Source organism: Micromys minutus (assembly GCF_963924665.1).
Source record: "Micromys minutus genome assembly, chromosome: X".
Classification (NCBI taxonomy): Eukaryota; Metazoa; Chordata; class Mammalia; order Rodentia; family Muridae; genus Micromys; species Micromys minutus.
In genome coordinates this window covers 60,032,648-60,044,195 of record NC_137970.1, presented here as the reverse complement: position 1 = coordinate 60,044,195, position 11,548 = coordinate 60,032,648, and the positions used below count along the sequence as shown (strand labels likewise).

Sequence of the window (11,548 nt, the reverse complement as noted above, 5' to 3'; positions counted from 1 at the left end):
GATTATATATATATATATATATATATGGAGATCCGAGGAGAGATAAGGGAGATCAGCTGGGAAGGGGGAACTCTCTAGGATAATCCAGAGACCTGGGATGGAAAGAAGCCACAGTGTTTCTAAGTGATGAATCTAGCTGAGAATTCTATCAGTGAGGGATATGGTGCCTAAAGTGGCTATTTCATCTTGCCTGTCAAAATACCCAGTAGAAGAATAAGCAAAAGATCCTACCTATAAAGCCTTTGATCGAAAATGTTTACGATGTGCAAGTGCAGGGCCGTGGATCATGAGAGGACATGGTAAGGTTGATGTAAAGGCTGGAAGCCCTGCACACTCTGAAGGGACAGTAGGAACTTCACCAGCTCCTAGCCACAGTCCCTTGTCATGAAGCTGCATGCCTGATAGAGATTTTTGGCCATAAGTCACATAAAGGCAATGCCCCAAGGCTTTCTCCATGTAGATGAGGCATACCTAACATCTCAGACCAAAGCAATAGGAAAAAGAGACTTGACCTCAGTCAAGTAAGCTCAAAACAGAATTCTAGATGCTAATGAGGTGCCTGGAGGGCATTGTCAATAAGCTTCCTTTCCTAGATATTCTTACTAGGAATTTAACCTCAGGCCCATCCTGAGAAGTAGGGTTTGATTTTATGCATCCATTTTTTCCATGTCAATAATGAATAGTTTGGGAGAATGGACTACCTCTTTTCATTGAAATCCGCCATCAAGCCAAGGACTAAAACTTCTGGGACTTGGCAGTAAAGCTCCCCTCATTCCCACCCTCAGGCCCTGAGCTTGGTTTTGAGCCTGAGGGCTCCTACTCCCATTCTCTGCCCTTCCGTGACTCCAAGTAGTGATTGGATGTCCAAGAACCTGAAAAATCCATGGACCCAGCCTTTGTGGATGCCTGTACTTTTGCAGTCGCAGAGCATGTTGCCCCAGTGCTTCCCTATGGCCCAAAACTTGCCTCAGCAGTGGTGTGGGATAAGAGCAGTCAAATTCTCCACATTCTGCCTCCCCAAGCTGCTGTGTTCTGTAGTGGAGCTTATGAGGTGCAACAAACCTACATGCAGGGACAATGATAGAGCAGAGAATGAGGGAAGAGCCAATAAATGACTGACCTCAATTGAGGGCCATCCTCTGGGCACTGACACTATTAATGAAACTGTTGTGTTACAGACAGGAACCTAGTAAAAGTATCATCTGAGAGGATCCAGCCAGCATCCAATAGACAGAGATTCACTCCTGAATATCTAAGTTTGAGGTAGCCAAAGAGGATAGAACTCTATAGAAAGACCAACAAAATCAACTTACCTGAACTCTTTAGGGCTCAGAGAGACTGAGTTACCAACTCAAGAGTGAGCATAAGCTAGACCTAAAACTCCTGCACACACAGAGCAGATGAGTAGCTTGGTCTTCATTAGTGGCCCCACAAACAAGTGGAATAGGGGCTGTCCCTGAACTTCTTGCCTGCCTCTCTGGCTGTATAACCCACACTCGTAGATGGAGAGACTTGTTCGGCCTGAGTTGTAGAGGGAACAACATGATGTATATGTTTGGGGAGGAGTTGATACCCAGAGAGGGAATAGGGAAGAGGAAGGGGAAATTGGAGAAGACTTGCATGAGAGGGAACTGGGAGGAGAGGAAGGGCTGAATTTAGTTTTAAAGGGAATAAGTATATAAATTTAACAAAAAGAAATAATAGATTACAGGACTCTAAACCCAGCTGAACACAACTGAAAAAGTATATTTATTACACAAGAAATGAAACCTGTGAATAGACATCTGGAAATTATATGAATAAGATACACTAATGAAATAAATATGTCACCTTTAAAAACACAATAAAATTTTAACTAAAATGAATTACAGATAATGAAGCATAACCTGCAAGAGCACATAAAATAAATGAATTTGTAGCTATATAAAGCCTAATTCCTAAAAACCTTATAAAACTTCCTCAAAATCTATACTAAAAACAAAATCTATAGCAGTATATATATAAATAAGACATATGATTTTACCATATTCACAAAATTATAAGCAAAATAGTAACTGAACAAACATAGAAAATATGATTAGGAAAGGGTGAAAGATTTATGCAATCTGAACAGAAATCAAAGTAATTCCAACACAAGGAAGGAAACTACACCTAGAAAAAGCAAAAAAGTAACTTTTTTTTCAATTATCCAAAAGAAGATATCTGTAACAAAACAAAATTCTACCTCTAATGACAGTAATAATAGGAAAGAACAATCACTATTCTTTAATATCTTTTAACATCAATAGATTCATTTCTCCACAGAAAGACATAGGCTACCACACCAGATACATAAACAGGATCCAGCATTTTAATGCATACAGGAAACTCATCTCAGAAACAAATGCAGGTACTACCTCAGAGTAAAGTGTTGGGAAAAAATCTTTCCAAGCAAATGGTCCCAAGAAACAAGCTGGTGTAACCATTTTAATATCAAATAGAGTCAATTTTAAACTAAAAGTTATCAAAAAAGTTGACTGGACTAAGGCTGTTCTTCAATAACAACAGAAACAACAGAAAGCCCACATACACATGGAAGCTGAACAACTCTCTATTCAATAACTTGTTAAATAAAGAAATAAAGAAAAATCGAAGGCAATTTAGAATTTAATGAAAATGAAAGCACAACATATGCAGACTTATGGGAAACAGTAAATGCAGTGCTAAAAGAAAAACTCATAGGTCTGAGTGCTTCCAAAAAGAAACTAGAGAGAGCATAAACTGGCAGCTTGGCAGCACAACTAAAAGATCTAGAACAAAAAGAAACTGATACACAAAAGAGGAGTAGAAGGCAGGAAATAACCAAAATCAGGGCTGAAATGAACAAAATACTAATAATAAACAAAATCAATAACTTGTTCTTTGAGCAAAGAAACAAGATAAGTAAACTCTCAGCCAGACTAACTAGAGGGCAAGGAAACCACATTCAAATGAACAAAATCAGAAATGAAAAGTGAGACATAACAACAGAAACTGAACAAATTTAAAAAAAAAATAATTAGATCCTATTATTACACAAGCCTATACTCAAAAAGAAACCTAGAAAATCTGGATTAAATAGACAAGTTTCAGGACAAATAGCAGTTACCAAGTTAAATTAGGATCAGATAAACCATCTAAACAATCTCATAATGACTAACAAAATAGAAGCAGTCAACTAAAGTCTTCCAACAGACAAAAGCCTAACACCAGAAGGATTTAGTGAAGGATTCTATCAGATTTTAATACCAATACTCTCCAATCTATTCCACAACATAGAAACAGAAGGAACACTACCCCATTGCTTCTGTAAACCCACACTTACGCTTATACCTAAACCAAAGACCCAACAAAGAAAAATTCAGACCACTTTCCTTTATTTATATTGATTCAAAAATGCTCAAAAATTCTGTCAAATTGTATTCAAGAACACATCAAAATAATCATTCATCATGATCAAGTAGGCTTTTCCCAGGGATACAGGGATTGTGCAATATACAAACATGCATCAATACAATGCAGTATATAAAAAAAAAAAACTGAAAAGAAAACAAAAAACAACAATGACAAAAAAAAAAAAACAAAACAAAAGCACCACATCTTCATCTCATTAGGTGCTGAGAAAATTTTTGAAATAATTCAACACACCTTCATTTTTAAGTCTTGGAAGTCTCAGAAAGTCAAGGCCCATATTTAAACATAGTAAAGGCAATATACAGCAAACTAGTAGCCAATATCAAACGAAATGGAAAGAAACTTGAAGAAATCCTACTAAAATCTTATACTAGACAAGACTGCCCATTCTGTCCTTACATATTAAATATAGTAATCAAAGCTTTACCCAGAAATATTGGACACCAAAGAGAGGACTAGGTGATAAAAATTCTATAGGAAAAAATCAAAATATTACTATTTGTAGATGATATGATGGTATATTTAAGTGATCCCAAAATTTCCATTAGAGAATACCTTGAGCTTATAAACAATATCAGCAAAGTGCCTGAAAATAAAATTAACTCAAATAAATCAGGAGCCTTTTTCTATTAAGAAATTAGTGAAGGACATCCTTCACAATAGTTCCAAATAATATAAAATACCTTGGTGTTACTCTAAAAAAGAAATCAATATGACTGTAACTTCAGTTTTTGAAGAAAGAAACATAAGAATATCTTATACAATGGGAAGATCTCTAATATTCATGGATTTGCAGGATTAATATAGTAAAAATGGCCACTTGTAGAAAGAAATCAACAGACTCGATATAATTCCCATCAAAATTCCAACTCAATTCTCCATAGAGTAAGAAAGAGCAATTTGCAAATTCATTTGGAACAGCAACAGCAAAGGGATAGCGAAACATATTCTCAACAATAAAAGAACTTCTGTGGAAATCATGTACCCTGACTTCAAGATGTATTACAGAGTAATTGTGATAAAAACGGTATGATACTGGTACAGACACAGGTAGGTAGATAACTAAAGTAGAATTGAAGACCCAGACATGAACCTCCACTTGGTCACTTGATCTTTTGCAAAGAAACTAAAACTATCCAGGGGAAAGTGACAGCATTTTAAATAAATAGTGCTGGTTCAACTGGAGGTGGGCATTAGAGGAATGCAAATTAATCTATTATTATTTCCATATAGAAAGGTCATGTTCAAATGAATCAAGGACCTCCAAAAATATAAAACAGATATACATCATGCAATAGAAGAGTACATGGGGAAGAAGCTTGAATATATAAGCACAGGGGGACATTTCCTGAACAGAACATCAATGTCTTATGCACTAATATCAAGAACTGACAAATTGGACCTCATAACATTGCAAAGTTTCTGTAAGGCAAAGGACACTGTCAATAGGATAAGATGGCAACTAACAGATAAGGAAAAGATCTTTACCATGCCTATATTGCATAGAGGGCTAATATCTAATATATGAAAAGAACTCAAAAAGTTAGACTCCAGAGAACTTAATACACCTATTAAAAATGTACAGAGCTAAATAAAGAACTCTCAACTGAGACATATTTAATGGCCGTAAAGCACTTAAATAAATGTTCAACATCCTTTGTCATCAGGGAAATGCAAATCAAAACAACCATGAGATTCCACCTCATATCAGTCAGAATGTCTAAGATTAAAAACTCATGTGACAGCAGATGTTGGCTAGGATGTGAAGAAAGTAGAACAGACCTGCATTGTTGGTAGTATTGCAAGTTGTTACAACTACTCTAGATATCAGTCTGGAGGTTTCTCAGAAAAGTGGACATAGTACTACTTGAGAATCTAGCTATACTACTTTTGGGCATATACCCAAAAGATACTCCAACCTATAACAAGGACACATGGTTCACCATGTTTTATAGCAGCCTTATTTATACTAACCAGAAGCTTTAAAGATGCCAGATGTCCTTCAACAGAGGACTGGATAGAGAAATTGCAGTATATATATATATATATATATATATATATATATATATATATATATATATACACACAATGGAATACTACTCAGCTATTCAATACAATCACTTCATAAAATCCTCAGGCAAATGAATGGAAGTAGAGAATAATCATCCTGAGTGAAATAACCTAATCACCAAACAAACAAACAAACAAACACCTCACAAGATGCATGGTATTCAGTCACTGATACATGGATATTATTTTAAAAGCTCGGATTGTACAAGATACAATTCACAGACCACATCAATCTCAAGAAGAAGGAAGACCAAAGTTTAGATGCTTCCATCCTTCTTAGACTGAGAAAAAGACAGACTCATGGGAGGAAATATGGAGACAAAATGTGAAGCAGACACCAAAGCAAAGGCCATCCAGACTAGAGATCTAGCCCATATTCAGCCACCAAAACCAGATAATTTTGGTGATGCCAAGAAGTGCATGCTGACAAGAGCCTGATATAGCTGTCTCCTGAGATGCTCTGCCAGATCATGAAAAATACAGTGGCAGATACTTGCAGCCAACCATTGAACTGAAAATGGAGGTTCCTGTGGAGGTATTAAAGAAAGGATAGAAGGATCTGAAGGGATTTGCAACCCCATAAGAAGAACATCAATCACCAAGAGCTCCCAGGGACTTAACCACTGTCTAATGAGTACACATGCATAAACCAATGCCTCCAGCTTCTTATGTTGGGCATCAATGTTAAGAGAAGCCCTTGTCACTGCCAAGGCTCTATGCTTCAGTGTGTGTGTGGGGGGGATTCCAGGGCAGAGAGCCCAGATGTGGTGGGTTAGGGGCACCTTCATAGAAGCAGAGGGATGGGGATGGGAATTTAGAGGGGGAAACCGGGAAAGGGGACAATGTTTAAAATATAAATAAAATATATCCAATAAAAAATAATTTCAGCCCAATTAATTACCTCAGGTTCTTTTCTTTCCCACCAGTAATTCTTCATATTTTAAAGGACTCTTACCAATGACTTCATTTACAGGGAAAGAATATGTTTATAACCTTTTGTAAAGCTTTAGCAGCATCTAGTTTTAGCTTGGTAGATGGTAATTTCATTGAATCCTTTTTGAAGCCACCCTGTGTTCTCTCTTATTAAAAGAATAATTTCCTTTTCATTTTATGCTGGGTGATTGTTTGCCAATGTTTTTATTAATTATTAAGCTTCCTTTTGCATCAAATCAAAAAATGCAGAGACACAGAAGCACGCATTATGTAGTAAATGAGAAATCTGGAACACTCAGCTCTAAACGGGATGTTTTCATCAAATTCCTTCCCTCAAGACTCAGAAATCCTTCCCGAAGAGGACATGGAAATAGTTTAAAGGCTAGAAAAATAGATGAAAACAATTATAGAAGGTTCTCTAAATCAACATGAACAAGCACTTATGAACTCAGAAAGACAAGGGCAGCATGCACAGGGCCTTCTTGCGTTTGTACAAGGGCCTATCTTTGTATATATCATGGCTTCCAGTTTCGGTTTTTATGTGACTCCTGATTGTACAGATGAGTGGGCCTCTGATTCTTGTGTGTTTTCTTGGGCCTTTTGCTTCTGTTGGTTTTTCTGTACAACTTTGATATGATACTTTTTTGCTTTAGCTTATAATATTTAATATTGTTTTATTTTGTTATTATTCCTTAGAAACTTGTTCTTTTGTAATGAGAGACAGTGAATTCTGATATGAGGTTGGAGGAGAGGGACTGGAAAGAGTAGAAAGTGGATAAAAAACAATCAGGATATATTATGTGAGAAAAGAATCTACTTTCAATAAAATGAAAAAAAAAGAGAGAATGTCATGTAATATATTTTGATCATGTTCTATGCCCTTACCTAGCCCCTTCCATTCCCTCCCCCAGATGCCTTACTACTCAACTTTATGATGACCCTGATTCTCTATTTTAAAATATCTACAAACTCCAGTTTGTGTTGGTCAACTTCCCTGGGTAGAGGGCCTGCCATGGATTATGGCCAATATATCAGGTATCATCTTGTTATAGGGGACAGCCTTCCGCTCTCTAAGCATCAATCAAATGCTGATATGAATGGAACTCCATGCCTACCTCCCTTCTTTCATGCTAGAATTTTGTTTGACCTGAGCTTGTGCAGGTCTAGAATATGTTGCCAAATTGCTATGTGATCACTCATTCCCTGTCCTATATTTTAAAGTTTTCCAATTTTTGATTATATATATATGTGTGTGTGTGTGTGTGTGTGTGTGTGCGTGTATGTGTGTGTGTGTGTGTGTGTGTGTGTATGTGTGTTCCTCTCTTCCCCTCGTGTGTATATATGTATGTTTGTATGTGAGATATGTATATACACACTGAATAATTAATATTACTTCATGCTGCTCATATATACGTGTGTTTAGGTCTCAGCATTTAGCATTTCATAACCTATATGGGTGCTTGTCTCAGAAGCAAATAATTGCCTGTAGCTCTTAATTTAAGAATGAGAACCTGTGACATTCATACCATTCACAGTGGTAAGTTCATTAGTATTATAATTATGCAGTTCTTTTTATAGAAAACCACATCATTGATATTTTGTGTGTATAGCTTTCTTAGATTATTAAAATATGCTATTACACAGTATAGGGTTTGGTTCATAGATTTTACAGTGTTCTTTCTTTCTCTTCCACAAAGTTTCATGAGTCGTAGTCATAAGTACTGTGTTCTAGGTGTACTGTAATGATTAAGAAAAACTCAATTTTGTGCAGGCAACCATTGTAAATTTATAAACGATAAGGATCAGTAACTCTGACTCCTTGTCTTCTTCCATGAACTGTAACACTGTTAGGGAATGATTAACTGCTTTCCGTGTCCTCAGCTATGTGCATCACTATGTGCATGCGAAGAAAAGTAATTCTTTTTTTCACTAGGAGTGAGGTGGTTCCTCAGTTTGCTGCACATTCCAAGAAATACAATTACTGCAATCTCAATAGTCTCCTCTTCTTTCAACTTGGCCTTAGTTTCAAATACAGCCTTGAAAACTAAAGAACAGCTACAGCTTAAAATTTAGAAATAAAAATTTGTTTAAAAATGATTTAAATAGTTTGTTTTATTTTCCAGTGTATTTGATCTTCACAATGGTACTAATTGGAAAAGGCTACTAATAGGCATGTATTCTCTTTATTTTGACCAATGGTGGATCTCAGTTGTAGCCCTTGTCTGTTTCACAAAGAAGCTTCCTCAGTGAAGAATATGTTGGTTAGTTTTTTTTTTTTTTTTTTCAATTTTATACAAACTAGACTCATGTAGGTAGCAGAAAATGCAATCAAGAAATTGCTCTATCAGATTGGCCTGTGAGATATTTTGTTGAATAATAATTGACGTGGGAGATCTCATTCCATTGTGGGCAGTGTCATTCCTCACCAGGTATACCTGAGTTATATAAGTAAAAGAGCAATATGAAAAACAGCCTAGTAAGTAGCAGTCTTCTATGGTCTCTGCATCAGTCACTGCCTATAGCTTCTTACTTTAGCTTCTCTGAATGATAAGATTAAATAATCTTTTGTTTCATCTAAGCTGATTTTGACCAATAATCACTAAAATAGAGAGTAAGTTGCAATAATGAAGAAGGGATTTCTTAGTAAACATTTAAGGTGTAACTTTAATGCTGATATCATTTTATCTGTCTGTATAAGCATATATATGAAGAAGAATACATTATATTTTCTAGGGAAATGGTAGAAATAAGCGCTCCTCCAGGGTCTATAAATTCTCCAGCCACAGGTACTTAGTTTAGTGTACAACACCAATCATAAACTCCTGTGGGTCAGTGGGCGGTGACAGGTACCCCGATTACTGTTTAAGGTAAGTTGAAGCCCCAGAGACCCTAAAAGATGACAAGTGGTTTTCAAGTCCCCAGGAGATAAGGACCCTCTTATGTAGATACAGCCCTCAACATCCCCCTGTAGAGATGTTTGAGTCCCATGGGTCATGCCCCAAGTCCCTCCTCAAGATAAGGGTGTGACCACAGGTGACATAGAAGCAGGACCACACTCACAAATATTAAGATGAGGACTTCCCAAGCTCCATAGCCAAGTCAATAGGAAATACTGGCTGTCAGACTCTGAACAATCCCAAAACAATATATAGAAAGCCTATCCAAAGGATTAAAGGAGTGCAGGAATTAATCAATTGTCTGAGAGATTCTGTCATAAAATGTGTAACACCACCACTAGAGAGAGATCTGCTCTCCTGAAATCAAAATTGCTGCCACTGCCAGAAGCTCCCAGGTACATCCCCCTCCCCTCACCCCAGTCTCCCTCTAGCTCAGCCTGGCATCCTTTAAAAGTGGTTGAAACAAAGGTGTAGCAGCTCTAGCAGTGAAGACAATGAAACTAGATTCCCCTCCCTGCTTGAGTCCCTTTCCTCTTCACCTGAACCCAGGCACCTAGCCTTACATGAAATCTCCATACAAGGCCTCCAGAACATAGGCCCACAAACTCCCTCTTACTGAACAAGACTTAAGGGCAATTAGACTGGTGCTGGTTATTGATAGAATAATAATGTCACTATTGAATCATTAAGAATGTCATGTTGGGCTGGTCATTTTTGTGGTTCATGGGATTCATAGCTGGACAGACTATTGATTGATTTTTTTTCCCTTAGAATCCCAAATATCACATTCTGATACTATAAGAGCTAGTTCTCAGTGAAGAGCCTTTGTGGTCGTTGCAAATTAGATGGCCCCAACTACTGTGTTTAAATTATATGGTATCTGAAAGGGAAAAGATGGCACTGATAATAACTCTATGGTTTTTAGTGTATCTTGGAAATTCCTTACCAGACAAATCAAAGGGGGCTTTGCTTTTCTGGCCCTGGAGTTTTTGTTACTCTGTAATTATCAAAGGAAGCAATATGAATCTATATGTCATATTAATGAAAATATGAATTTTTACTTTCTATTTTCCTACATCTTGTGATTTCTTTGGGTTATATACTGAAGTGTAAGGTTGGGAGTTATGATCTAAGAGTAAGAGCAAAAGTACTCCCAGAAGTAAAATTAAATAAGTGACAAAGTGATCAGTACGGGCAGCCTGCCCACACACGGGTTCCTGGGAGCCCAGAAGGACTGCAGGAAAGCTTTCCATCCTAATTGGACAGGTGAGTCAACTTCTTCTGCCCATGTTCTACCCTGGAAAGGCTGCCCAGAATATTCGCAGTTTAAGCAGAAGAACTGAATGGGGTGGTGGTGGTGGGGAGGCATACAACCAGTTCACGACCAGACCCAGCTCAGTTATATCTGGATGGGCATCAATAGCATGAATTCCCCAATAAGAAGACATAGAGTATCAGACTGGATAAATAAACAAGATCCAGCACTTTTCTGCATACAGGAAACTCATCTCAGAGACAAAGACAGACACTACCTCAGCGTAAAAGGGTGGAAAAAAAAAAAAAAAAAAAAAAAAAAAAAAAACTTCTAAGAAAATGGGCCCAGGAAACAAGCTGGGGTAGCTATTATAATATCAAATAGAATATATTTTCAACCAAAAATTATCAAAAAAAGATAAGAAAGGACACTTTTTACTCATCAAAAAAAATCTATCAAGATAAACTCATAATACTGAACACAACTATGCTCCAAATTCAAAGGCAGGCATATTTATAAAAGAGAGCCTATTAAAGCCCAAAGCACATATTATACAATATACAATAATACTGGGAGACTTCAACACCCTACTCTAATCAGTGGACAGATCATGGAGACAGAAACTGAACAGAGACAGAGAAGAAGTTATAAAAAAAACTGGAATTAACAAACCACTACAGGACATTTCATCCAAAAATAAAAGAATATAATTTTTTCTCAGTACCTCATGGTACCTTCTCAAATATTGACCATATAGTCAGTCACAAAACAGGCCTCAGCAGATACAAGAAGATCAAAATTCTACCATGCATCTTATCAGATCACAAAGGACTAAGGTTTGTCCTTAATAACAACAAAGACAACAAAAATCCCACATACACATGGAAGTTAACAATGCTCTGCTAGATAATAACATGGTCAAGGAAGAAATAAAGATAGAAATCAAGGATTTTTTTTTTTA

The 11,548-nt window shown here is 36.8% G+C and overlaps 1 pseudogene across 1 annotated transcript in view; it reads left to right on the top strand.

The window, feature by feature from the left end:
- Positions 1 to 883: 883 nt before the first annotated feature.
- Positions 884 to 11,548, top strand: part of LOC308414978 (serine/arginine-rich splicing factor 5-like) — an 83,128-nt pseudogene continuing 72,463 nt past the window's right edge. Inside the window, exon 1 of the transcript in view lies at positions 884 to 1,034. The product of the transcript in view is annotated as a serine/arginine-rich splicing factor 5-like (transcript). The remainder of the gene's footprint in view (positions 1,035 to 11,548) is intronic.